Raw genomic sequence first — 26,723 nt, forward strand, 5'->3', positions numbered from 1 at the left:
GCCTTTCAAATTGTCATAGTGCAAAACTCCTGTAAAAAATAAAATGTGACTGACTCTGGGTTTCCATACTTTTATTGGTCAATTAAGGCTGGCCAATATTTACTCGTCATGGCCTTGTCGTGAATTGTTCAACCAGGCTTTCATGGTTAGCTTGTGAGATGGTAATGCCAGGTACCGAGAGCTGTTGAAGATGAGAAGAAAACCACTTTTGCTTGCTCAATGGGGTTTTTATGAGTGTAAGTAGATACTTCTGGGCTTATGTAGGCAGTCCCAGTAGGATTCAGTACCTAAAAACAAGATGGACTGTGATGAAACTCACCCGAAAGAGCTATGTTAATCTTGCACGGGCAGCAGACGCCCCCTCGTCAGATGCAGTACAGGAAGCAATCACTTTCATAAAAGCTATCACTTTCCAGGAGTCCAGGGGTCAGTGATGCCACAATCTGTGGTGTCCCTGTCCAGTGAGGGACAGTTGCATTGCCTTTGTCAGCCTAATTCTACTGTGAAATGTAGGTGACTTGTTTTTCAGCTATGGATCCCCCCAGTCTTTCTGGTTCCTAGGGAAATTCTCTGAGCTAACCAATGTCTCTCTCTCATTTTATAGCTTTATTGAGGCATGATTTCCCTACAATAACTTTACATATTTAAAATTTACAATTTGATGGGCTTTGATGTATGAATACATCCATGAAACTATCATCAGAGTCAAGATGATGAATAAATTCATCATCCCCCAAAAGTTTTTTCCTGCCCCTTTGTAATTCCTTCCTTCTAACCCTGCTGCTCAGGTCCCGAGGAAAACACTGGTCTGGGCAGAGGCTCCCATGGAGAATGGTCCTGAAGATCAAGGTGAAGCCTCAGGTTTTGTCTGGTCTAGCTCGAAAGTCATGCCACATCTTTCATGCTATATCTTATTTGTTACGCAAGTTAGCAAAAAAGTTTCCATCATTTTTAAATTACCACAATATAATTGAAATGAGGTTATAATAATCTAACCTCCCCATTTTACAGATGCAGATTTGCCCACGCATGGAGTTTTAATGTGACATCGATTTTGAATAAATACATTTAATTCTAAAAGTTCAAATAGGATGGCCAAGACTTTAGGAAGGATTTAAGTCAAAAACTCTGGTAGATACCTGCCACATTGCTTTTGGCATCTCTCTAATAGTAATAAAAAAATACCTTTAGGAGTCCGCCTAAAACTTCCCAGGGGAAAGCCTTCCGATTCCTATCTTCTCCTCACGAGGGCCACAAAAAGGAAAACTCCAATCTTCCAGTTCCACGGGAAGTACTCACCGATGCCACGGAAGGGGGTGTGATCATTGCAAAGACTGCGTTATGTATCGTCCACCACGTTTTCATCAGGACGGCTTCATATGACAAGCCTACTGGGATATGCTGGAGAAAGGACAGTAACACCTCAGAACACCTGAAGAGGAGTTAGGTCATTCAAGTGTTGTCACAGATTGGCTTCTCAAGAAACAGACTCTGACAAAAACGTCCTAGAGATCTGTTGTACAACAATGTGCACAGAGTTAACACTACTGTGCTGTCTACTTAAATCTGATTAAGGTGGTAAATTTGACCACTCACACTCTCTCTCTCTCTCTCACACACACACACACACACACACACACACACACGCCCTCTTTTAACATAACATACTTAAAGGTCAAGAGTAAGATCATAGGGTTACGAGTGTGGGGGACGTAATGTATTTATACTTTTTAATTTCTACACTATTGAGTTTATTCATAATATCATCAGCTCATGTTTTTTTTCCACATTTTTTTGGTGTTTTCCTATTGCCCTGTGTTTTTGTAAAAACTGACTCTCTGCTCCAAAATAGGCTAATAAGACGCAATTTGAAGGTTTAAATGTTACGAAAGGGTAAATATGTTGATTTACCTCTTAATATTTTATGTAATTTTGTACCCACATACAGCAACATTTCCCCCCATTTGGAGCCAGAATATTTTGAGGCTTCCTAAGATCTCACTTTCTTTCTTCATGATCCTAAGTGAATTACTTATTTCCTCTAAATCTCAGTTGCCTCATCTGTATAAAGGAGAGATGATGGCACTTACTCTATAGGATCTTTCTGAGCCTTAAGTGATATAATATGTGCAGATGGGTTATGGCAGTGGCTGGCACATGGAAACAACTCAATAGTGTAACTGACTATATTGGGATACAGGTAACTATCCCTTCATTAGTCAGAATCAGCCATTACCATATGATGCCCTTTTGCAAAAGGTATTTGTTGAAAAGTAACAATTTAGAAATGGAAACCAAAATCCTAATCCCTGGGTTCAGTCTCCAGGATTTTTCTACATCTGTCACCAGGTGGCCCCACATCCATATCTTTCATGGCTCTGCACTCATGGAAAATGAACCAAATGGCAAGAAGGTACTGTGGCAAAAATGCATGGTGATAATAATCCAAAGTGTAGATGGTCCATTTAATAATCAGTTGTGCGTTTGGCTAGAAGAGAGAAAAGTAAGCCTCATAGGTTTGAAATGGGCAAAAAGGCTGTTAAATGTGTCTAGACATTTTTCTTTAAGACTAGTCTCAATAAAAGTGGTAAATAAATCATCCTGCTGACGTTGAACACTTCAAATAGTACATGGCCTAGCATGCTTGGTTGGGAAAAATGTCTAATCTTTACCTTTTCTGTCTTTTATAAACTGGCTAGTTAATAGTTACTCATTTTGGGGCTTTACCTGAGTATTTTCAAAACAGTTTCAGAATCATTGCCTCTTTATCTTCTTCTACCTGAAATGCAGAGAAAAACTATAGATTTTACATCATCTAACATCCTATCAGGAAAGCCTCAGATTAAAGGTTTCATCAAACCATGACTAATTCATTCTTTCTTCCTCTCATCTCAGAATCCTTAAAGTCTTCCGATGGAGCCTCAAAAATTTCCTTTCAGACAATGAAAAATTATTTCCAGACTAGGTAATATAATGCTATAGGAAACACTTGGCAGTTGATTGCAATTGATAGATAATATTTGAATAAATGGGAAAAGAATTAATATAGTGTAACTGAGCATATAGGAACTACCATATCATAGTTATTAGTGGTTAAGTGTCTTAACACTAGGGTCAGAAGTTTGTTAGTCTAGTTTAATGTAATAGTAGTGTAGCTTGGATAAGTTACTTCAAGATGATCATACTTCCTTCACGAAGGTTTTTGTGAGGATTAAATGAGGTCACATATGAAATGCTGAACATTTTGCCTGGAATATGGTAAGGATGTAATAGTGCCTCTTATGACCCACAAAGCCATGGGATGATGAAAAGAATTAATTGAATCTTCAATAGAAAGATCCAAACACATCCCTGCTGATTTTTCCCAACTGATTCTGAATTGAGCCTGAAAAACGAGCTGTAAAAGGTACAATGTCTTCCATGTTTGTTTGTTTGCTTTTGCAGAAGAAAAGGTGGTCAGAAGTGTGGACAACCCGGGGCGCCTGGGTGGCTCAGTCGGTTAAAGCGGCCGACTTCGGCTCAGGCCATGATCTCACGGTCCGTGAGTTCGAGCCCCGCGTCGGGCTCTGTGCAGACCGCTCAGAGCCTGGAGCCTGTTTCAGATTCTGTGTCTCCCTCTCTCTCTGACCCTCCCCCATTCATGCTCTGTCTCTCTCTGTCTCAAAAATAAATAAACGTTAAAAAAATTAAAAAAAAAAAAGTGTGGACAACCCAACATTGCTTGAAAGAGTGCAGTCTGGAGTTCAACTGGAGGGTCTGAGTAGATATATTTTTTTCTATTTTTTTAATGTTTATTTATACATTTTGAGAGACAGAGAGAGAGAGTGCGCACGCAGGAGAGGAGAAGAGAGAGAGGAAAGAGAGAATCCCAAGCAGGCCCCATGCTGTCATTGTAGAGCCCGATGCAGGACTCGAATTCCCGAACCATGAGATCATGACCCGAGCTGAAATCAAGAGTCAGACATTCAACTGACTGAGCCACCTGGGTGCCCCGTATATTGTTTTAAATTTATTTTTAATTTAATTTAATTTTTAGCTTATTGGCCTGAAGATATATCTTTGCCAAAATATAGAAAATTACATTTTTAAGGGAATTCATAGACTTTTCAAAGTAAATGAGAGATTTGGTTTGATTGTGTACACTTTATTCCATAATTTGATTTTGATCTCAGGAAAAGATTCAGATATAAGACAGAATTATAGAACTTCTTCTAGCAAAGTCTTTCCAGCATCTGTCTTGTAAGAAAGAAGGTAAAATTAGACAGTCTAATTGTAGTGTAGATAAATCACAATTCCTAATCAAATGTGATTCCTCTTATGTCCGGAATTTCCAGCTTAATGTTCTACATGAATTGTTAAGATTATACAGTCAGTTAATTTGTAGCAAGGACTTTTTCAGCTAGCCCTCAGGACAGCATTTGTAACACTAGATGGCGGGCATATTTTGATATTCTCTGTGCATTTTGGACAAGGTTATTCGGTGTTTATTTTCCAAGATAAATGTGCTATTAAGATCGCCACTTTCACCAAAAATGTATTTGTATACCTAAAACATTTCAAGATGGATTCAAATGCAATATTCATTATACATGATGTTTTAAAACTTACCAAAAACTCAAAATTGGAACAAAGATTAGCATAAATGGTCACTTATATACATACATACACACATATGTACATACATACATAGTTAATAATAGATGTGTAAATGCCAGGCACTGTGTCGCATATTTTATATATTATTATATATTATATATATAATTTTAAAAATAATTTTATGAGGATTATTACCCCCATCTGCCAATATGAGGAAACCAAAGTCTTAAAATACTAGATCACTAGTTTTCAAAATGTTGACTATGTACTAGTTTATTATGGGACAATTAATACATGCAAAACAACAGAATTTACCAAAGACATAATGTTTAAGGGTCCCTAGGTGGTTCAGTTGGTTAAATGTTAGACTCTTGATTTCAGCTCAGGTCATGATCTCATGGTTCATGAGATCCGACCCCACGTCAGGCTCTGTGCTGACAGAGCGGAGCCTGCTTGCGATTCTCTCTCTCCCCCTCTGTCTCTGCCCCTCCCCTCTGCTCACACTTGCACACTGTCTCTTTCAAAACTAGATAAATAACTAAAAAAATATGTATACATATAACTTTTAAAAAAGATATAAATTTGAAAGCGTAATGAAAAGCATAATCAAAATGAACACTCATGAATACATACCATGAACATCAGAACTAGAAGTTCATTCCTATTATCAATTACATCTATGTGTTCCTCCAGCGTTCTGTTCCTCTGCTTCCAGAGTAAATTACAATCCTAAACTCTGATTTATTCTTACAGTTAGAAGTGTAGTTATTTTCCAAAGCCAGCATACACACTAATTTATTTGTAACTTTTTTTTTTTAGTTTGTATAAAACTACATCAGTGTTTTAGCAATCATTGACTGGATACAAACACTGTAAGCATAATTCTCAGATTTTATACTTCCTGCTCAGAATTCATCAGTTGCCTTTGTGTTTTTAATTTAGCCTTTACACATGATTTCTTGACAATCATTTCCTTTGTGCTGACTCAATGAGGAAAACTCAATTTAAAAATACACTTCAACATAGGTTTCTTGAAAAGGTACAGAATTTGAGACTACATAAGAATAACATGAAATATGCTTTCTCATATTTTTTTACCAGTTTATTATGTTGGCAATGGGAATATTGAAAATATGATAAACCACACACAAAAAATTCTGCTGCTTATATCTCAGGACTAACAGGTTGCAGAAATCACTTTAGCTTTTACTTTGCTTACTCTTACAATATACCTGCTATTTGCCAGGCACTGGCTGCAGGATTTATTAATGATAGTCTCTCATTCCATATTTTTTTATCTGAATTGTTGATACAACTGATAAGATGGCCCTTCCTCCCTTTCCCTGATCAAATATTTATTAAACACCCAAGTTGCTGGAAACTATACTCAAATCTGGGGCTTCCATTATGAAAGAGTGTAATCCAAGATGTCAGGAGACCACACAGTATTAAGAGGATACAAATGAATGTGTTTATTTTTTTAATTAATTTAATAAAACATTTGCAAAAGCAAATGGAATCCATTATGTAATGGAGTCTTCAAGAGTTTATGTAGGTGCCGTGGGTATCTGGAATTCTGGATTATGGCACTTTGTGATAGGAGCTGCTGCCTCGAGCAGATGTCTGTGGGGGGGTGAATGCTGGGCATCTCTTCTCTCCCATGTCATCCCTTATGGCTGACAATATCCACACACCAAATTACACAGATGAACGGCACTTTAAGGAAGTCTTGAGAACAGCTTCCGGGAAAGTACGCAGGGAGCCTGGAATAGCTTCTTCCATGAGAAAGTGAGGAAGTGCTTAAAAACTGAGAGGGATTTGTTGAAAGGACAAACCTGAAGAAGAGGTCCTCCTGGGGAAGGGCAGGTACAAGCAAGATCTCAAGAAAGTGAGGAATTTAGCCAAGTAGATATCGGGAGGAAGAGAATTTCAGGCAGAATAAATACTCCTAGGGGCACCTAGGTGGCTCAGTAGGTTAAGCGTCCAACTTCTGCTCAGGTCATGATCTCACTATTTGTGGGTTTCTGGCCCCACGTTGGGCTCTGTGGTAACAGTTCAGAGCCTGGAGCCTGCTTTGGATTCTGTGTCTTTCTCTCTCTCTGTCCCTCCCCAACTCACTCTCTCTCTCTCTCTCTCAAAAATAAATAAACATTAAAAAGAAAAATAACTTAAAAAAAAAAAAGGATAAATACTCCTAAAATGGAAGCATGGCAGCTGAGTAAGGAGCCTTGTGTGGCTGGGGCAAGTGAGCAAGGGGGAAAACACTGTCAAAAATGCAGTCAGAGAAAGAACAGGACACACAGCATGTAACCCTCCCTGGCTCACTTCCAGGGACTTGGACATTAACTCTGAGAGAGGGGAGACAATGGTGGATTTAAACAGAGGGGAGTCCCGGTCTGGCATATTTTGAAAGGACTTTATTGGAAGCGTGTCAAGGGTAGACATGGGTCAGTTTACAGACACCAGTTAAGAGGTGACTGTAGTCGCTCAGGGGGCTGAAGATGGCAGTCCAGACCAGGAGGGTAGCAGTGCATGTGCTTAAATGTTGAAAGTGAACCAAGTTGTCCTGCTGTGTTGGATGTGGAATGGGTGAGAAAAAAAGAACAGTTGAGGATAACATCTAAGTTGGCTTATAATCATATTCCAGGAGACAGATACAGGGGTAGGGACAATGCAGGAGTGGCAGGCATGGAGCCAAAAGATGGTGAGGGGTAGGATTTATAAGAATTGGAGATTGAATCCTCCTTTGAACTTTAAAGGTATGTACTTATCAGTGTAGGGCATGTTTTACAGCATTCTACTCTATTTCAAAAGCTTCCTCATAATTAATCCTGTCCTGCAGATAGGTAACTCTGAACTAGCTGTGTCATTTCTCCTACTCTGAACCATCAATTTCTTCTGTGCCTGTCTTGCAATATTGCATGATAATTACAAACGATAAACATTTGGGAATTATAAATCCTAATGTTTAAATATATTGGTGATTAAGGATGAGGGGGGAAAACGTATTTAAACACTCGTGAGGGGGGCGGGGTGTAGGCATATACACATTTGTCTTTCACAACTCCTTTAAGTGAACCCCTTTCCTTTCCCAGTTGGGGACCGCACGTGACTGGGAAAACTGGGATGAATTGGTAAGGAGAAATTTTGCCCTCTTTGTACTAACCTGGACATATTATTGTGAGTTCACCAGGCAAAAGTGCAAAGTCACAATTTTTAAACAGTTTTTCTGTGTAAGCCGTTTTGGCTTCCCCCTATTCCTTGCACCTCAGCTCTGCCACTGCTCTTTGGGGGACAGATCCTGCCCTCCAGAGCCTCTACTTCTTCCTCCAAATAAAAATTACCCCCACCCCCCTGCCCCGTCTCCACCCCCACCTCAGTGCTACAGATCAAATAAGTCATTGGTCTGATTATAGTGTTTGATGCTACCAGTGAATGAATAATCCAAAGCTGCTAGCAATGACCTTTAAAAAGAATTTGCCGAGGGCACCTGGGTGACTCAGTTGGTTAAGCGTCTGACTCCAGATTTCGGCTCGGGTCATGATCTCATGGTTTGTGGGATCACACCCCGCATCGGGCTCTGCACTGACAGTGCAGCGCCTGCTTCGAAGTCTCACTCTCCCTTTCTCTCTGCCCTTCCCCCAGCCCGGTTTCTCTCAAAAATAAATAAACAAACATTTTATTTATGCCAAAAGTAAAATGTCAAGAAACGAGCTTTCCAGCCACGGGTAACCCTTTCTTCCCATGCCCCTCCTCCTCCCAGCTTATATTTTCATACCCAGAGCCTTAGTGCAGGAAGGGTTCATGTGTCTGTTCTAATGGCATGGTCCTGAATGCCATTTTTCACTTCCCGGGGGTGTCCTGTAGATTCCGGCATTGTTTTACCCAGAGCCATGTATCCTTGCTATTAGAAGGCGGCAACACAGTATTGATCGAACAGAAGGAGGTTCAGAAAGAGATGTTCGGAACTAGTATGTCATTCGGGATTTTAATGCTTTTGTTTCTCTCACTTAAAAGTAGTTTAATATCCCCGTATCAGAATTCAATTACTAAATGAAAGTGCGAAAGATAGTTTTTTTCTTCTTTTGTCATTAAAGCAGGTTTCCAGCTACATCAAAATAAAACAACTGATGGAAATAATTTAGATAATAAACACAAGAAAGTGCAGTGGAATTAGGCCCTCTCCTGATTTCAGTATCCAAGAGGTCCTCAGGGCTATTAACTCTGTTCCTTTTAGTCTGGGATATAGTTAAGTGCTGGGTGGCCCCATCACAGATGGGAAGATCACCTAGGGAGGGCAGGAGATTTGTCAACATATTGATCAGAATCAAAAAAAAAAAAAAAAAAAAAAAAAAGGATTCATGGGCGTCTGACTCAGTCCAGTGGCAGACCACACTTAGATGTTTAAATTTGTAGTCGAAAATCTCCAACACAACTAACCACGGGGACTGTGAGGAAATCAGGCCCCTTGAGGAAAACGTATAAGAGCTGTAAGCTCTTGAGCAAGTGTTAAACATGTCCCAGAATTGAGGTGATATCTTAACTTTGTTTACTGTAACAGAACAGTAAGGGAAGTGAGGGTCAGAGCATCGGGCGTTGCACTACCCCCGAATTTGAACTAAGATGAGTGTTTGGGGGTAAACTTGCTATTTCCAAAAAGAGAAGACAACACGGGATCAAAGAAACGCAAACCAAAGAACTCTAAAGTGAGCAACTAGATTCACAGAAAAAGAACTGGTTTTACAATCTATATCATACTTGGCGAGAAATGTACTTCTGTAGACCAAAGAATTTTTGGCACCCTCCCTCTTTTAAAGAATTGCTGTAATCTTCACCCTCCTAAAATCAGAACCTGAGACACAGTCTTGGGTGCTGGTCGTTCTTCTATGGAGGGATCCAGAACCCCAGAGCGAGTCGTCCGAGCTTAGCATCATGAGTTCCAGAAGCACAAAATGTGCAAGTGGGTAGCTGGGCATGGTGGCAGAAGATGTCAGTTCTACTTCGACTCCTAATTTCCCCCATCCATGTGTGTATTCCAGCCAATGGCATTCCATATAATGGCCATTGTTTGAATACATATCCCATTCCTGAAGGACAGGGTCCCAACCTTCGAGTGTCATCCCTGAGCCGGCACATTCCAGCTGGAAAATAGTGTTAGTAATTAACCAAAATCTGTCTGTAATGTCACAGGGAAGAATCACATGGTTTGGGTCAGAGCAAAACCTAGACATTTACTCCACTCAATTATATCCTGAAAACCCTCCTTATATTCCCTTCCCCCGAATTTCTTCTCCCTGCCAATCCCTAAAGCCTTATTAAAAAGTCTTTAGAGCTGGCTCAATTTCTTCTCAATTCTTTTATCCCCTGTTTAGCTTCTGAGTTTCAATGGGCTTTTTTTGGGATAACCTCACTGCTCTCTTTACTGAAAAATAAATCTAGATTTTATTTCCGTCCAAGCCTCCAAGTACTTCTCCCTCTAACCAACAGAACAAAAATCCTGGAACAAGTTAGGTAAAAGAGGAAGAAACACAGAGTACTTATTCACGGATATGCTTCTTCTTGTCATACCTGTGTACATTGAACGAAGTCTCAAGTATACAATGAATTCTTATATTGTTCCTCTTCCTATCCAAGGAAATAGTGCTAACAGTTTATAAGAATGTCTATGGAAAAACAGCATCTATGCTTGTTCTGATACTTCTCTGAATGTTCCATGCTTCTGTCACACACTGTTTTTGCAAGAATGCCTATTTCCTGATTCAGGACCCATGCTAAGAATCCCTGATAATTCTTTGTCTACTGTTACGCATTTATTTACAAAGAGGTTATAAATAAGATTGGGCGAACGGGACGGAGATTGATTGGTATCTCAAAGACACGTCTAGTTATTCGAATGGCTGTTTCTGTTTTATCAGAACAGTAGCCGAGTTCTTACTCTGAAGAAGCCAAAGCTCATGCTCTCTAAACATTTTTGATTTTGAAAATTTCTGCTGCCACTAGACAGTTCCAAAAAAACATTGAATATTGGAGTAGCCGTGCAGGCCACCATGTTTGCTTAGCAGGGAGAACTTCCATGCGGTTGTACACATTTCATCATCAACTTTAAAATAGGGGCTACCTCTGGAGATGCGATCAGGGAGAGTTCACAGGGCCTTCGACTGCAGTGGAAACATTTTAGTTCCTAAAGTAGATGGTGGGCAAACAGCTACTTATTAGATTATTGTTATACTCTTTCAAATTTCTAAAATATTTTATAATAATGTAACTTGTAAACTGATTAAAAAATTAAAGAACTCTGTATTTCTTCATGATTTTTCACCTGTCACTATTCCAGTTGTCTTATTTGTTCTCTGTCCACTTACAAATGGTAATCAGTTAAACAGTATGATAGCGCTTGCAGAGATTACATAAAAGCTCTTTTATTCATTTATTTAAGAGGAAGGATTACATGATCAAGAACAGGAATTATTATGAGAGGATTTTTTAAATATGCTACTTTCTCCTTTCATACATGGTTTCCCTGGCCCCAGCCCTGAAGTGATAGGATAAACCCACAGGGCATTTCGAGGATTTAAAGATCAGACAAAATACTTGAAATGATTGAGATTTGAAAAGAATAGTGGTTCCCACTGGGGTGACTTTGCTTATAGGGAACATTTGGCCAAGTCCAGACACAGTTTTTATTATTTGATTTGGAAAAGAGGGTATTCGTGGTACCTATTGGGTAGAGGTCAGGAATGCCGCTAAATATCCTACAGTGCACAAGACAGCTTCTAACAACAAAATATTGTCTGAAATGTGAATAGTGCTCAGGTTGAGAAAATCTATTCTAAAGACAAGAAAAGTTTTCACTGGTGTGGAGGTGATGTGGATTGAAGGGGTGGGGAGCTCATGACAGTGTAGATACTGGTGAGTTCCAGAGAGAGGGACCCTGTGCTATCTCTACCAGAGGAGTGTTGGAGAAGTGGTAAACCCAAAATGGATTTGAGAGATCGAATAAAAAGTGGTTTACTAGAGAAGTGTGGGCAGAGGAGGCCTTAGATGGCCTCCCAGAACATAGGAATATGCCCTAGCAATGGCATGAAAGAAACATAATGATTTACTTCCTTTTGATCCCATCCCTGGAGGTGCGAAGAGAGCCACGTACCTGAGAAATTCAGGCAGATGGAAAATGTATACAGAACTGTGGATGCCAAGTAGACAAATGACACTGATGTGCCAAGGATTCCCATATGTTGTGTGCTGGTCCCAGCCTGTCAATAACTAATGTTGTAGCTGGACCGGCCCTGTGATTCTTAGTATGAATGCAAGATGCCCTCAGTAATGGACCATCAGGAAACTTTGGTAAAAAATAAAAGGTTTGTTACTGACAAATCCTGGAAACTACATGGAGCACTTGGGGCCACACAACATACTGCCAGTCCCTTGGAAGATACTTGGCAGTTAAGGTAACTCAATTACACCTGAACAGGGCATTCCAATCCAATGAAAGGGATTTGGTCTCCAGCATTTATAATGTAAATCCTACCATGCATAATAATGCTAGCTTTTCTTTTCTTTTTAACATTTATTCATTTTTGAGACAGAGGGAGACAGAGCATGAACGGGGGAAGGTCAGAGAGAGAGGGAGACACAGAATCCGAAACAGGCTCCAGGCTCTGAGCTGTCAGCACAGAGCCCGACACGGGGCTCGAACTCACAGACCGCGAGATCATGACCTGAGCCGAAGTCGGACGTCCAACCCACTGAGCCACCCAGGCGCCCCAATGCTAGCTTTTCAACATCTCTTAGGTAGATGGCAACAATTTGGCAAGCATTTGGCAAGAACGATGTGTTGTTGCACACAGACACACGGACACACACATAAGGCTTGAGCCTTGGGTTCTGCTTTAATTGAGGTCAAGGGTAGGGGCTTAGGGTTTTGCGGGCTCACTCTGTATTGGTGAATTTAAAGCATAAGAACAGGAGTTTAGAGCACAGGAAGAGAAGAAATGAGTGGCCCAAATGGTCAGTTATTGAAATCAACCAAGATATCCAAAACTAGGGAGCCTCAGATTGGGGGAGGTATCTGGCTCTTTACCTAGTCATGTGGCTGGCCGTGTATTTATTGGAAACAGCCATCCCTGAAGTGGATGCCTCGCTGAAGTGGTTGCTAGGCAATCAAAGCTTCAGTCAGGCACTTGCATTACAAAAAATAAAAAACAGCTGTTAGGGTTTACACTCTACCATGTCATCTCAGTTCTGTATCTACCTCCTAATTTGTAAACAAGCCTCAGAAAAGGACAGAACCAAAGATCAGGTGAGATTGTGTGTCCACCACCCAGGCAGAATGGAATTAAAGGTAGGAATTGAGATGAACTACAGAATAATAGAGATATATTTATTTCTTGTACACCTGATCATGGACTAAAATTTGTTATCCATTTCACTATACATCGTGTTACTCAATTGATATTTTAATTGAAAATGTAACCAATGTTAATAAATGATGTGCATTCCCCCAAGCATTACCTATACTTCTTAGTGCTCCATAGACCCCAGGTCTTACTCTTGTCTGCCTATGAGGCGTGTGCCCCTCCGGTAATGAGTGGAGGGAATGAGACTCCTCAGCTACCCATAGTTATGTCTTCATGTGGAGTCCTTCTTTGGGGAAGTTCTATTTTTCTTGCCTCTTGTATGACCTGACCATTTTCTTGACTCTTATAGTACCTGACCTCTTATATTATCTGACCAAGGTACCAAGTGAACTCTGTTTTTACAAAATCCATGCTGACCTCTCAGAAGTCTCAACATATGATCTGATTACCTCCAGGCTAAGGTTGAGCCCATGTCAGCGGGAAGCCATAGGTCACCCTTGGTTTTAGGAAGCTCAAGTTTATCCCTTAGGTTCCTGATGGATATTTTCCAAAAGAGGTGTTTGCAGAATATATGACTTCTCTTTAAGCTTCTGTCTGGCTGAGACTCCACACCCATTTTTTAAATTCATTGTGTAGATATAGGCACTTCCCCTTCCAAAGTAGCTCATTAACCTACCTTTGGCTGACCTGTCAGTATTTTATTTACTAATAGTTGGATATGTACCTTTGGACTGTCAGGAAACTATTTATATTCAAGATGATCCTCTTTGTTTATATATTTACATCCTTACCGGTCAGCTTGACTTGTCTAGAGTCCTGTCCTATATCAATCATAATCCTTTACTAATATGTGCAGGACTATCTACATTCCATTATCTCTGACCATTTAATTTCAAATGTGAAATTGGCAGTCTATAATGAGTAATATTCCTACCTACGTTGCGTCTTCTTTTGAAGTTCTCAAGGAGAGTGATATATTAATTATGGAGCATTCTAACAGGAAATGTGTAATGTATTTTATACAGCCCACTCTCCCTGCCCTCTATCTTTCTGTTATAGCATCAGAATGAATATTTCACTCGCATTTATTTCAAAGTTATGTCAGACCCCTAAAACAGTTTAGCAAAAAGAAAGTGGTATAAATATTAACAGTTCTCGCAAATGACGCTCTAAAAGAAGCCACTCTCTAAAAAAGAAAGGTTGAATGTTTACTTCAAAGGAGATGTTTCCCGGGAACCATTAGCATAGGTGCTGTGTCTTTAAATGAGGGTCATTTGGTATTACTGAAGAGCAAAAGTCTAAAGGAAATTAAAGGCTTTTCTAATGACTTCATGTCCCTGTTGGAATATAAAAACACATACCTGAACAACCACAGCATTTCCATAAGCCAGTAAAATGATGACTCTGAAAGTTAAATACCCAGGCCACAAACCACTTGCATATGAGTTTTAAGGTTATGTAAAAGTCCTATTTCTTAAATATTCATATTATTAGAAAATAGGTGTATTGTGCAAGAGTCATTTAATGCCCAATTCTTCCCTGAAATGTCTCAAGGACATTTCAAGAAATGCTGTTCTGCAGGAGATTTTTAGAGTTCCAACAGATTTCTTATGATGACAATAAACATTCTTTGCCATTTGCTTTCTTTGATGTCCTAATGCAGAAGAGAATTTAGAGAAGGACTTTTTATTAGTATGCATTCCAGCGTGCTGCTTGCAATTCAGAGATGTGTAAATCCCAATGTGTCTGACTTCATCCATATTTGTGGACATTGAACCAGATTCCTCAGACTGTGGTTTGTGTCTCTGGTTATTTCTATCATCTAATGGTGGGTTCAAATTTCTACACATTTGAGTTAATTAATTGGGTGGGTACAGGCCTTGAGCAAAACCAGAAGAAAGGAATGAACTATGCTGTGGTTGATTCAATACGCTCATAGAAATGTCTGGAAGTGCCAGAAACACAATGTGAAGAGATCCACAGTAGCAGTATAATCTCTGACACCTAGAACACGATCTCTATTCAACTGTTATTCAGTACAAACTGATGAATGATCTTGATATTTACTATAAAACTTTGATCTCAAAATGTGTATTGTGAATGAAGAAGATACAATTAATCTCTTCCTTTGTAGTCCCTGAAATGTTAAATGAAATGAACTTCTGAACTGGATGTAGGAGTGATTTCCATCCTTGCAGGCAGGGAGGTTCTCTTCAAAATATACTTATTGTATATTTTCCACAAGCCAAGCACACCCGGGAATATAAAGATCTGGTGTTTGTCGTTGAAGAGAGAATTCATAGTCAAGAGTGAGACTCTTGACTCACTTGACAAGAGTAATTAACTCTTGTCAAGAGTAATACAGTTGCAAGGAACTCCAAAGTATCTCCAAACTACATTTCATATTCAGTAGCCTCATTATATACAAAACAGAGGAAATTGATATTGTGCAGATTAATATTGAATAGATTAATAATGTTACCCCGTCTCTAGGCTGTTGTGAAGATTAACTACGTTATTTAGGCAAAATGCTCAAACTAGTGCTGGACACATATTAAATGCTGGCAATTATTAGCACTTGTCATCATTATGGAAACTCTACACTTCCTTTGTTCTTTAGTTTCTGTAGTAGTAGCTATGATTGAATGGATGTATTGAATACATACCACACATCTTGCCCTAAGAAATATTTCATTAATCCTTCCCATAACTGTCTGAAGTGACTATTTATAATCCTGATTTATAGATGGGAAATTTAGCGTTCAGAAACTCAATAAGTTGCTCAACTGCAGCTCTAGTAAACCCAGAGCAGAAATCTGATCTATGGTTTGCTTCTAAACCACACCAGGAACAAAGATCATGAATGGAGAGCTGGGATCATACTGTTTAGCTCTCTAGCAGTTTTATACTCGGGAGGACTGGCTCTTTCTGTCCACCGTTTGCCCCCTTTATGGTGAGGTAGAGATCTACTATAACTTGCCGGTACTGGGAAAATATACAGAAGCAATTCAATGACTGGGAAAGTATACAGAATGAACTTGACTCAGTTTTTCTAACATATCCTCCCTTTCTACAGTGAGCCTTTAGAGAAGATGGGAGTTTCCTTGGAGAATGAAGAAAAGGTATTTGATCATTAGACTTCCCACATTCAGTGGTTCGTAGAAAAACCTCTATGTCACATCCATTCCAAAGCACAGAGCCATCAGGAGAGGACTGGACAAATGTGATCCATGAGGAGCAGGGATGAATGAAGTTACAGGGGAGAGGCATGCTTTGCAAGTAAACTAAGCGGGATTATAATGTTTTTTGTTTTTTTTTTAACATTTATTTATTTTTGAGACAGAGAGAGACAGAGCATGAACGGGGAGGGTCAGAGAGAGGGAGACACAGAATCTGAAACAGGCTCCAGGCTCTGAGCTGTCAGCACAGAGCCCAACGCAGGGCTCGAACTCACAAACTGGGAGATCATAACCTGAGCTGAAGTCGGACGCCCAACCGACTGAGCCACCCAGGCGCCCCTATTTTTATTATTTTAAAACTTGAAAATGTATGTGTGAGTAGGTGTGTATACACACACACACGTGTTATTTGTTTTAATGACTAAAATATATGTTAACTATGTGCCAGGGACTGTTCATGAAATAATGTACTGAGTACATTATTTCATTTACTAATTTCATTTAATAATTTACATTAGGTCACTAATATTTAAAGCGGCTCTATGTGGTAGGTATTATTATTCTCCCATTTTCACAGATGAGGAATCTGAGGCCACAAGAATTTTAAGTAAAATGCCCAAGATTACAAACCTAGTAGAATATATGAGATGGTAATGCTAGTAAAAATGAGAAGTTGGACAGCCAAATGCAGAGTTTTGATACATCATGTAAGACTGCTTCTCATGTTCTCTAGAAAATTTGGAAAGTAATTAAGAATAAATGTCATTAACAAAAGAAAGAAATGCCACTCATAACTGCATTGTTAACAGATAATTATTATCTATATTTTTAAACTTTTGTGCACATAAAGAATATTATGCCAGTGCAAAGTTTTCATTTTTTTCATCTGATATATTGCAATGCACAACTTAAATATTTTAATTTGCTTGAATATTATGACTTTTCTTTTTTCTCTTTTCTTTTCTTTTCTTTTCTTTTCTTTTCTTTTCTTTTCTTTTCTTTTCTTTCTCTTTTCTTTTCCTTAATGGTTATTTATTTTTGAGAGACAGACAGAGCATGAGCAGGAAGGGGCAGAGAGAGAGGGAGACACAGAATCCAAAGCAGGCTTCAGGCTCTGAGCTGTCAGCACAGAGCCTGAAATGGGGCTCGAACCCGTAACTATGAGACCATGACCTGAGCCAAAGTGGGATGCTTAACCAACTGAGCAACTCAGGCACCCCGTATATTATGACTTCATTTTCTATGGTACACATTATATATTCAACTATTATCCTTTTTAAGTTTTTACATTGCTCTCATTTTTCACCATAAAAATATTACATTGCTATTTTTGTGTATAGTTTTTTATTCAATTATTTAAGATCGTCTTTTAGGATATATTCCTAGATATGTAATTCCTGTGTCAAAGGCATGATTTTGTTTTAAAGCTTGGATTTTTTTGAATGAAAATTTATTTAGACATTCTCATGAGAGTTTCTATGCTTTCTGCCTGTTGACTCCTTATTTTTTCTCTGTAGTGGCTGTTAACCCCAAAGAATTTCAAATTTCCATTCATTCATTCTTTCACTCTTCATTCATTCCTTTATTTTATTACAAGTTATATTTAAATTCCAGTTAGTTAACCTATTGTATAATACTTGTTTCAGGAGTAGAATTTAGTGATTCATCACTTACCTATAACACCCAGTACTCATCACAAGATGTGCCCTCCTTAATACTCATCATCTATTTAGCCCATCCCTCCGACTACCTCCTCTCCATCAACCCTTAATTTGTTTTCTATACTTAAGAGTCTGTTTCATGGTTTGCCTCTCTCTTTTTGTTCTTCCTATGTTCATCAGTTTTGCTTCTTAGATTTCGCACATGAATTTCTTTGACTGACTTATTTCAGTTAGCATATTACACCCTAACTCTATCCACATTATTGCAAATGGCAAGATTTCAAACTTTCTTATGGCTGAGTAATATTCCATTGTGTATATGCATATCTACTTTATCCATTCATCAGTCAATGGACAGTTAGGATCTCTCCATAATTTGGCAATTTGATAATGCTGCTATAGACACTGGGGAGCATTTGTCCCTTTGAATCAATATCCCTTTGAATTTGTGTCCTTTGAGTAAATACCTACTAGTGCAATTTCTGGATCATAAGGTAGTTCTATTTTTAACTTTTTGAGGAACCTCCATACTGTTTTTCTGAGTGGCTGCACCAGTTTGCACTCCCACCAACAGTGTAAGAGGCTTCCCCTTCCTCCACACCCTCACCAACATCTGTTGTTTCTTGTGTTAATTTTAGCCATTCTGATAGGTGTGAGGGGATATCTCACTGTAGTTTTGATTTGTATTTCCCTGATGATCAGTGATGTTGAGCATCTTGCCATGTGTCTCTTAGCCATCTGGATGTTTTCTTTGGAAAAATGTCTATTTATGTCTTCTGCCCCTTTATATCTGCTGGATTATTTGATTTTTGGGTGTTGAGGGTGTTTTAAAAATATTTATTTATTTCAATAGAGAGAGTGCACACCAGCAGGAGCAGGGGAGGGGCAGAGAGAGGGAGACAGAGGATCCAAAGCGGGCTCTGCACTGACAGCAGAGAACCTGATACAGGGCTCAAACTTACAAACTGTGAGATCATGACCTGAGCCAAAGTGAGATGCTTAACTGAGCCATCCAGATGCCCCTGGGTATTGAGTTTTATAAATTCTTTATATATTTTGGATACTAACCTTATCAGGTATGTCATTTGCGAATACCTTCTTCTATTCTGAAGGTTTTCTTCTAGTTTTGTTGATCATTTCCTTCACTGTGCAGGAACTTCTTATCTTGATGAGGTTCCAATAATTCATTTTTGTTTTTGTTTCCCTTGCCTCTGGTGATGTGTCTAGTAAAAAGTTGTTGCAGCTGGGGTCAGAGAGGTTGCTGCCTGCGTTCTCCTCTAGGATTGTGATCCTTTCCTGCCTCACATTTAGGTCTTCCATCCATTTTGAATTTATTTTTGTGTATGATGTAAGAAAGTGGCCCACTTTCATTCTTCTGCATGTAGCTGTCCAGTTTTCCCAACACCATTTGTTGAAGACACTGTCTTTTTTCCATTGGATATTCTTTCTGGCTTTGTTGAAGATAGGTTGCCCATACATCTGTGGGTCCATTTCTGGGTTTTCTATTCTGTTCCATTGATTTGAGTTCCTGCTTTTGTGCCAGTACCACACTGTCTTGATGAATACAACTTTGTAATACAGCTTAAAGTCCAGAATTATGATGTCTCCTGCTTTTCTTTTTTCTTTTCTTTTCTCTTCTTTTCTTTTCTCTTCCTTTCTTTTCTTTTCTTTTCTTTTCTTTTCTTTTCTTTTCTTTTCTTTTCTCTTCCTTTCTTTTCTTTTCTCTTTTCTTTTCAGGATTGCTTTGGCTATTTGGGGTCTTTTGTGGTTCCATACAAATTTTAGGATTGTTTGTTCTAGCTCTGCAAAAAATGCTAGTGATATTTTGACAGAGATTGTATTGAATGTGTAGATTGCTTTGGGCAGTACAGACATTTTAACAATATTTGTTCTCCCAATCCATGAGCATGGAATGTTTTTCCATTTCTTTTTTTTTTTTTTTTTTTAGAGTTTATTTATTTATTTCGAGAGAGAGAGAAAGAGCAAGTGAGGGAGGGGCAGAGAGAGAGGAGAGCATGAGAATCCCAAGCAGGCTTTGTACCTTCATAGTGGAGCCAGACAAGGGGCTCTAACCCACAAATCATGCGATCATGAACTTAGCTGAAGTCAGACACTTAATGGACTGAGCCACCCAGGTGCCCCTCTTTTTTCCATTTCTTACTTTCCTCTTCAATTTCTTTCATATTCTATAGTTTTCAGAGTCCAGATCTTTTACCTCTTTAGTTAGGTTTATTTCTAGGTATCTAATGGTTTTTGGTGCAATTTTAAATAGGATTTATTCCTTGATTTCTCTTTCTGCTGCTTCATTACTGGTGTATAGAAATGCAACAGATATCTGTGCATTGATTTTGTAACCTGTAACTTTACAAAAGTCATAGATCACTTCTAGTAATTTTTAGGTGGAGTCTTTCAGGTTTTCTACATAGAGTATCATGTTATCTGTGAATAGTGAAAGTCTGACTTCTTCCTTGCTGATTTGGATGCCTTTTATTTCTTTTGTTGTCTGATTGATGAGGCTAGGACTTCCAGTGCTTTGTTTGGACAAAGCAAAGCAAAGATAGTGTTTGGACATCCCTGTCTTGTTCCTGACTGTAGAGGGAAAGCTCTCATTTTTTTCCCCATTGAGGATTATATTAGCTGTGGGTCTTTCATATATGGCCTTTATGATGTTGAGGTATGGTCTCTATCCCTACTTTGTTGCATGTTTTTATTAAGAATGGATGCTCTACTTTGTCAAATGCTTTTTCTGCATTTATTGAGAGGATCATATGGTTTTTATCCTTTCTTTTATTAATATGGTGTACCACATTGATTGACTTGCAAATATTGAACCACCCTTGCATCCCTGGAATAAATCTCACTTGATCATGGTGAATGTTCTTTTAATGTACTGTTGGATTTGATTTGCTAGTATTTTGTTGAGAAATTTTGCATCCATGGCCTGTAATTCTTCTTTTTAGTGTGGTCTTTGTCTGGTTTTGGAATCAAGGTAATGTTGGCCTCATAGAATGAGTTTGGAAGATTTCCTTCCATATCTATTTTTTGGAACAAAATTTGAGAAGAATAGGTATTAACTCTTCTTTAAATGTTGGTAGGGGTCTCCTGGGTGACTCTTGCTCTAGGTTCAGGTCACAATCTCACAGTTTGTGATTTCGAGCCCTGCGTCGAGCCCTTGGGATTCTCTCCCTCTACCTCTCTCTCTGCTATTCCCTCCACATTCTTTCTCTCTCTCTCTCAAAATAAATAAATAAAGTAATAATAATAATAGTAATAGTAATAATAATAATAATAATAATAATAATAATAATAAATGTTTAGTAGAATTTCCCTGGGAAGCCATCTGGCCCTGGACTTTTGTTTGTTGGGAGATTTTTTATTACTGATTCAATTTCTTCCCTGGTTATTTGTCTGTTCAAGTTTTCTATTTTTTCCTGTTTCAGTTTTGGTAGTTTATATGTTTCTAGGAATTTATCCATTTCTTCCAGATTGCCTGGTTTATCAGTATATAATTTTTCATAATATTCTCTTATAATTGTTTGTATTTCTGTGGTGTTTGTTGTGATTTCTCCTCTCTCATTTGTGATGTATTTATTTGTGTCCTTTCTCTTTTCTTTTTGGTAAGTCTGGCTGGGGGGGGGGGCGGTTATCAATTTTATTAACTCTTTCAAAGAACCACCTCCTAGTTTCCCTGATCTGTTCTATTTTTTTGTTTGCTTTTATGTAATTTATTTCTGCTCTAATCTTTATTAATTCCCTTCTGCTGGCTTTAGGCTTTATTTGTTGTTCTTTTTCTTTGAAATGTAAGGTCAGGTTGCATAGTTGAGATTTTCTTGCTTCTTGAGGTAAGCCTGTATTGCTATATACTTCCCTCTAATGGCCACTTGTGTTGCATCCCAAAAGTTTTGGACTGTTATGTTTTCATTTTCATTGGTTTCCATGTACTTTTTAATTTCTTCTTTAATTTCCTGGTTAATTTATACATTCTTTAGTAGGATGTTCTTTAATCTCCATATTATTTTGGTCTTTCCAATTTTTTTCTTGTGGTTGACTTTAAGTTTAATAAACTTGTGGTCTGAAAATTTGCATGGTATGATCTCAATGTTTTTGTGCTTCTTGAAGTCTGATTTATGACCCAGTTTGTGATCTATTCTGGAGAATTTCCATATGCACTAAAAAAAATGTGTATTCTGCTGTTTTTGGATGAAATGTTCTGAATAGACCTGTTAGGTCTATCTGGTCCAGTATGTCATTCAAAGTCATTGTTTCCTTGTCAGTTTTCTGTTTAGACGATCTGTCCATTGTTGTAAGTAGGGTGTTAAAGTCCTCTAGTGTTATTGTATTCTGATCAATGAGTTCCTTTGTGTTTGTTATCATTTTATATATTTGGATGTTTCTAGTTGGGAGCATAAATATTTAAACATATTTTTTTAATGTTTTATTTTATTTTATTTTCAAGAGAGAGCATGAGCAGGGGAGGGCAGAGAGAGAGAAAGACACAGAATCAGAAGCAGGCTCCAGACACCAAGCGCGTCTGCACAGAGCCGGATGTGGGGCTCGAACCCACAAACCATGAGATCATGACCTGAGCCAAAGTAAGACGCTCAACCAACTGAGCCACCCAGGCGCCCCGGGAGCATAAATATTTACAATTGTTAGATCTTAGTTTGGATAGACCCTTAATTATGATATAGTGCCCTTTGTCATCTCTTGTTACAGTCTTTGTTTTTAAATCTAGTTTGTCTGATACAAGTATGGCTACTCCAGCTTTCTTTTGATGGCCATTAGCATGACAAATGCTCCATCGCCTCACTTGCAACTTGCAGGCGTCCTCAGGTCTAAAATGAGCCTGTAATAGGCAACATATAGATGAGTCTTGTTTTTTTATCCATTCTGACATCCTATGTCTTTTGATTGGAGTATTAGGTCCATTTATATTCAAAGTGATTATTGATAGATACAAGTTTAGCCATTGCACTCCTTGTTACATCATTGTTTTTGCAGATTTTCTCTGTTCCTTTCTAGTCTTTGCTCCTTTTAGTCTTTCCCACTCAAAGAGTCCCCTTTAATGTTTCTTGCATGAACTCCTTTAGTTTTTCTCTGGGAAACTCTTTATCTCTCTTATTCTGAATGACAGCCTTGCTGGATAAAGGATTCTTGGCTGCATATTTTTCCCATTCAGCACATTGAATATATCATGCCACTCCCTTCTGTCCTGCCAAGTTTCTATGGAGAGATCTGTCATGAGCTTTATTTGTCTTTCCTTGTAAGTTAGGGATTTCTTTTCCCTTGCTGCTTTTAGGATTTTTTTTTAATCTCTGTATCTTACAAATTTTACTACAATATATCATAGTGTTGGTTTTCATTGGAGTTCTCTGTGCCTCCTCGATTTGGATGTCTGTTTTTTCCCCCATGTTAGGAAAGTTTTCAGCTATAATTTCCTCAAATAAACTTTCTGTCCTTTTTACCCTCTCTTCTTTTTCTGAGACTCCTAAGATATGAATGTTATTATACTTTGTGGAGTCACTGAGTTCCTTAAGTCTACCTTCATGATCCAATATTTTTCTTTCCCTGTTCTTTTCTGCTTCATTGTTTTCCATATTTTATCTTCTCTATCAATTATTCATTCCCTGCTTCTTCCTTCCTTTGTGGTCATTGCCCCAGTCGGTTTTGTATCTTGGTTAGAACATTTTTTATTTCAGCCTGGCTAGTTTTCAGGTCTTTTATCTTGGTGATAAGGGACTCCCTGGTATCTTCTATGCTTTTCTCAACCCCAGCTAGTATCCTTATTATTGTTGTTTTAAATTCTGAATCAGGCATATTAATTATATCTATTCTGATTAGATCCTTGGCTGTGAACTATTTTTGTTCTTTCTTTTTAAAAAAATTTTTTTTAATATTTATTTATTTTTGAGAAAGAGAGAGAGAGGGAGAGAGAGAGAGAGAGAGAGAGTGCGAGCAGGGGAGGGGCAGAGAGAGAGGGAGACACAGAACCCGAAGCAGGCTCCAGGCTCCGAGCTGTCAGCACAGAGTCTGATGCGGGGCTCGAACTCATTAACCGTGAGATAATGACCTGGGCCGAAGTCGGCCATTTAACCAACTGAGTCACCCAGGCGCCCCTCTTGTCTTGTTTTTTTCTTTTGGGATGAATTCCGCTGTCTTGGATTTTGTCTAGGTCTCTGTCTTCTTCTCTGTGTTAGAAAAACCTGCTGTGTTTCCTGATTTTTCGAGTAGCAGCTCTATTAAGAAGAGTCCATATACCATCCAAGGCCTGGCACTTCAGGAAGTGTTTCTGGTGTGTGCAGTGTGCACTTTGCCACTGTGTTTTGGCTGCTGTTTCCTTCAGGTCAGTCCTCGGCAGAGTTTCTCCCTGCCTGCAGTGGGGAGTGTTTGGACCTTGGCTAGAGTGTGGAGAGTTTTAACTAGATGTGTTCTGGTCTGGTTGTTAAGAGAGACCCTATGCCACTTCCACTAGAGCTGAGGCTTTGCAGAACCCTATGTTCAGTAGACTTGGAAAATTTGTGCTGCTTTTCTGGGGGAGGGTCTCACTGCTGCTCTGGTTCTCAGGCACACTTGCCCTAGTAAAGCAGCACTTGCAGAGCACAAGGGGTGGGGCTTAGTGTACGTGGCACTTTAACTACAGAGCTGTTTACTGTAGTTAGTTGACGCTGAGGGGCAGGGGAGGAAAATGGCACCAGCCCCATCCCTTGTCCCTAGAGAGGAGATTCTGTGCCCACGATTGTCCAGGAAGCCCTCACAGAAGAGTGAACCGTCTCCCCTCGTGTGTCCCAGGCACCCCTCAGACCCCTGCCTGCCTTCACCTTGTCTGTGTCCCAGCCATCTGCCTGCCTGGCAGTGCAGTGCACCTGTGTTTTATTCCAGGTGGCCAAGTGTGTTTGTTTGTTTATTTACTTATAAGACAGACAGAGAGAGAGAGAGAGAGAGAGAGAGAGAGAGCATGAGCATGGCAGGGGAAGAAGGAGAGGATGACAGAGAATCCCAAGCAGGCTCGGGGCTCCATCCAAGGATAGATCATGACCTGAGGCAAAATCAAGAGTCAGATGCTTAACTGACTGAGCCCCTCAGCTGGTCCCTGATTGAATTTTAAAACTCCAAACTTTAGAGGTGCCTGGATGGACTGAGTCAGTGAAGCATCAAACTCTTGATTTCAGTTCAGGTCATTATCTCATGGTTTGTGAGGTTGAGCCCTGTGACAGGCTCTGTGCTGATAGTGTGGAGCCTGCTTGGGATTCTCTTTCTCTCTCTCTCTCTCTCTCTCTCTGCCTCTCCCCCCTGTCAAAATAAATAAATGAGCATAAAAACACCCTCCAAACTTTAGGGACCTAGTGTGGCATGGACCCATGCTGGACCTCTGGGGGAGGGTCTTGTCATGGTGGGGCAGGTTTGTCCCAAAAGGGAAGTCCCACCAACACCCAGGAGCTTGGAGTTTGGAATAAAGAGCGGCAAAAAGCTGGTGTCCATGTTGGCCACCCTCCGCAAGTGTCTCTGTGTCTATATTAATGTGGGGGGGGGAGGAGCATAATGTCACCCACCAGCTTTTTTGTCCCCAGAGAGGCAATACCACCTCTCCCAGATGCACTTGAAGAAGGGTAAATTATCTCTCCCAGTGCATCCCAGGGCCTTCTCAGATAACACCGTCCACACCTGGGCCTCTGCCCTTGTTCCTCACAGGAGCACTGCAGTGTCTGCCAGGCTCAACATCAGCCCGGGTGTGGAATTCTAAAACCCCCATCTTTGCACTCCACTGTTTGTAAAAACTCAGGAAAATCAGCTCCTCTCCTTTTCCCAGGCAATGGCCTTGGAAAAGTGTTTTCCTTGTGTGATGTTCTGTTCACTCCCTGCCCCTCCCCCCCTTCTCCTCTTCTCTCTACAATCAGGGCGTTCTGCCCTCCACAGCACCTGGGATCAGTTTCTTCCCCAAATCACACCTCGACAGCCCCTACCTTCCATGATGTGCTCTCTTCTCCTGCTCTAGTTGTGTGGTTTATTCTGTCAGTCCTCAGACCGATTTCTTGGGTGTTCAGAATGATTTGATACTTATCTAGCTGTGTTCAAAGGATGAGGCAAGTCCAGGATCCTGTTACTCTCTGCCACCTTAGTTCCTCCCCAAATTTCCAGTCATTTAGAGGACGAGTTATTTTCCAAATGGGAGCCAGCTATTTACTTCCACTGATATTAGTTTAACAAGTTAAAGTAGTGTTTGCAACTCTTGTACTGTGGTTTCTCCTAAGTCAACAGTTTCAGTCCTTAAACACGGGCTTTGGATTCTTCAGTGCTTTCTAGATCCGGCGTTCTGTCTGTGCTTCCCCTTGCCCTAGAAAGTCCAGCTCTTCTTGGGTTCTTTCTAGTCTCTCTCTTCCAGGCTCTCGTATTCTCACTGCCTCACAATATCATTGAAATATTCATTCATTCTCTATTTCCTCATTCAAGGGAGATCTACTGCGTTCCTAGATTCTCTGGCAGCTGAAAGGTTTTGTTTTTTTTTTGAAAATCAGATCTTACATTTGATGACAGTCCAAGTCCTCCCATGACTTCTTCTGGGTGCTGGGCCCTGTGGCCATGCTTTTTACCTGGGATTGTGTAACTTACCATTTCTAGGCAGGAGGAAAAGGAAAAATCTTCCCCCTACAAAATGTCCCTCAGGCATGACCTGAGAAGAATTCCAGATCCTGGAGATAAGTAGAACTGTGATGATTCTCAACACTGTAAGTCAACACTTAACAAATTCACTGTGAAGAAACAAGCTCCACCTTTCAGTTGCACACTGGGTCCTGAAGCCACATTGCAAACAGAAGGGAGGTTAGCACAAGTTAGTTAACTGGTAAACCAATCTCACCTGTTTAATGAAAGGACCGGAAAGTGCTCAATTTGCTGCAAACATGACCATGAAAGTCCGCAGGAGACCACTCAAG

General features: G+C 39.6%; 1 long non-coding RNA gene across 1 annotated transcript; it reads right to left on the minus strand.

Annotated features, from left to right (window-relative positions):
- On the minus strand, positions 1-26,723 carry LOC147581928 (uncharacterized). The gene is made up of 3 exons (XR_015249790.1): positions 26,648-26,723; positions 1,300-1,401; positions 1-287 (listed from the first exon to the last, which is right to left on the minus strand). It is a non-coding gene; the product is annotated as an uncharacterized LOC147581928 (long non-coding RNA).

This window comes from Puma concolor, chromosome B1 (genome assembly GCF_028749965.1).
Source record: "Puma concolor isolate L17-30 chromosome B1, mPumCon1.1.hap2, whole genome shotgun sequence".
Classification (NCBI taxonomy): domain Eukaryota; kingdom Metazoa; phylum Chordata; class Mammalia; order Carnivora; family Felidae; genus Puma; species Puma concolor.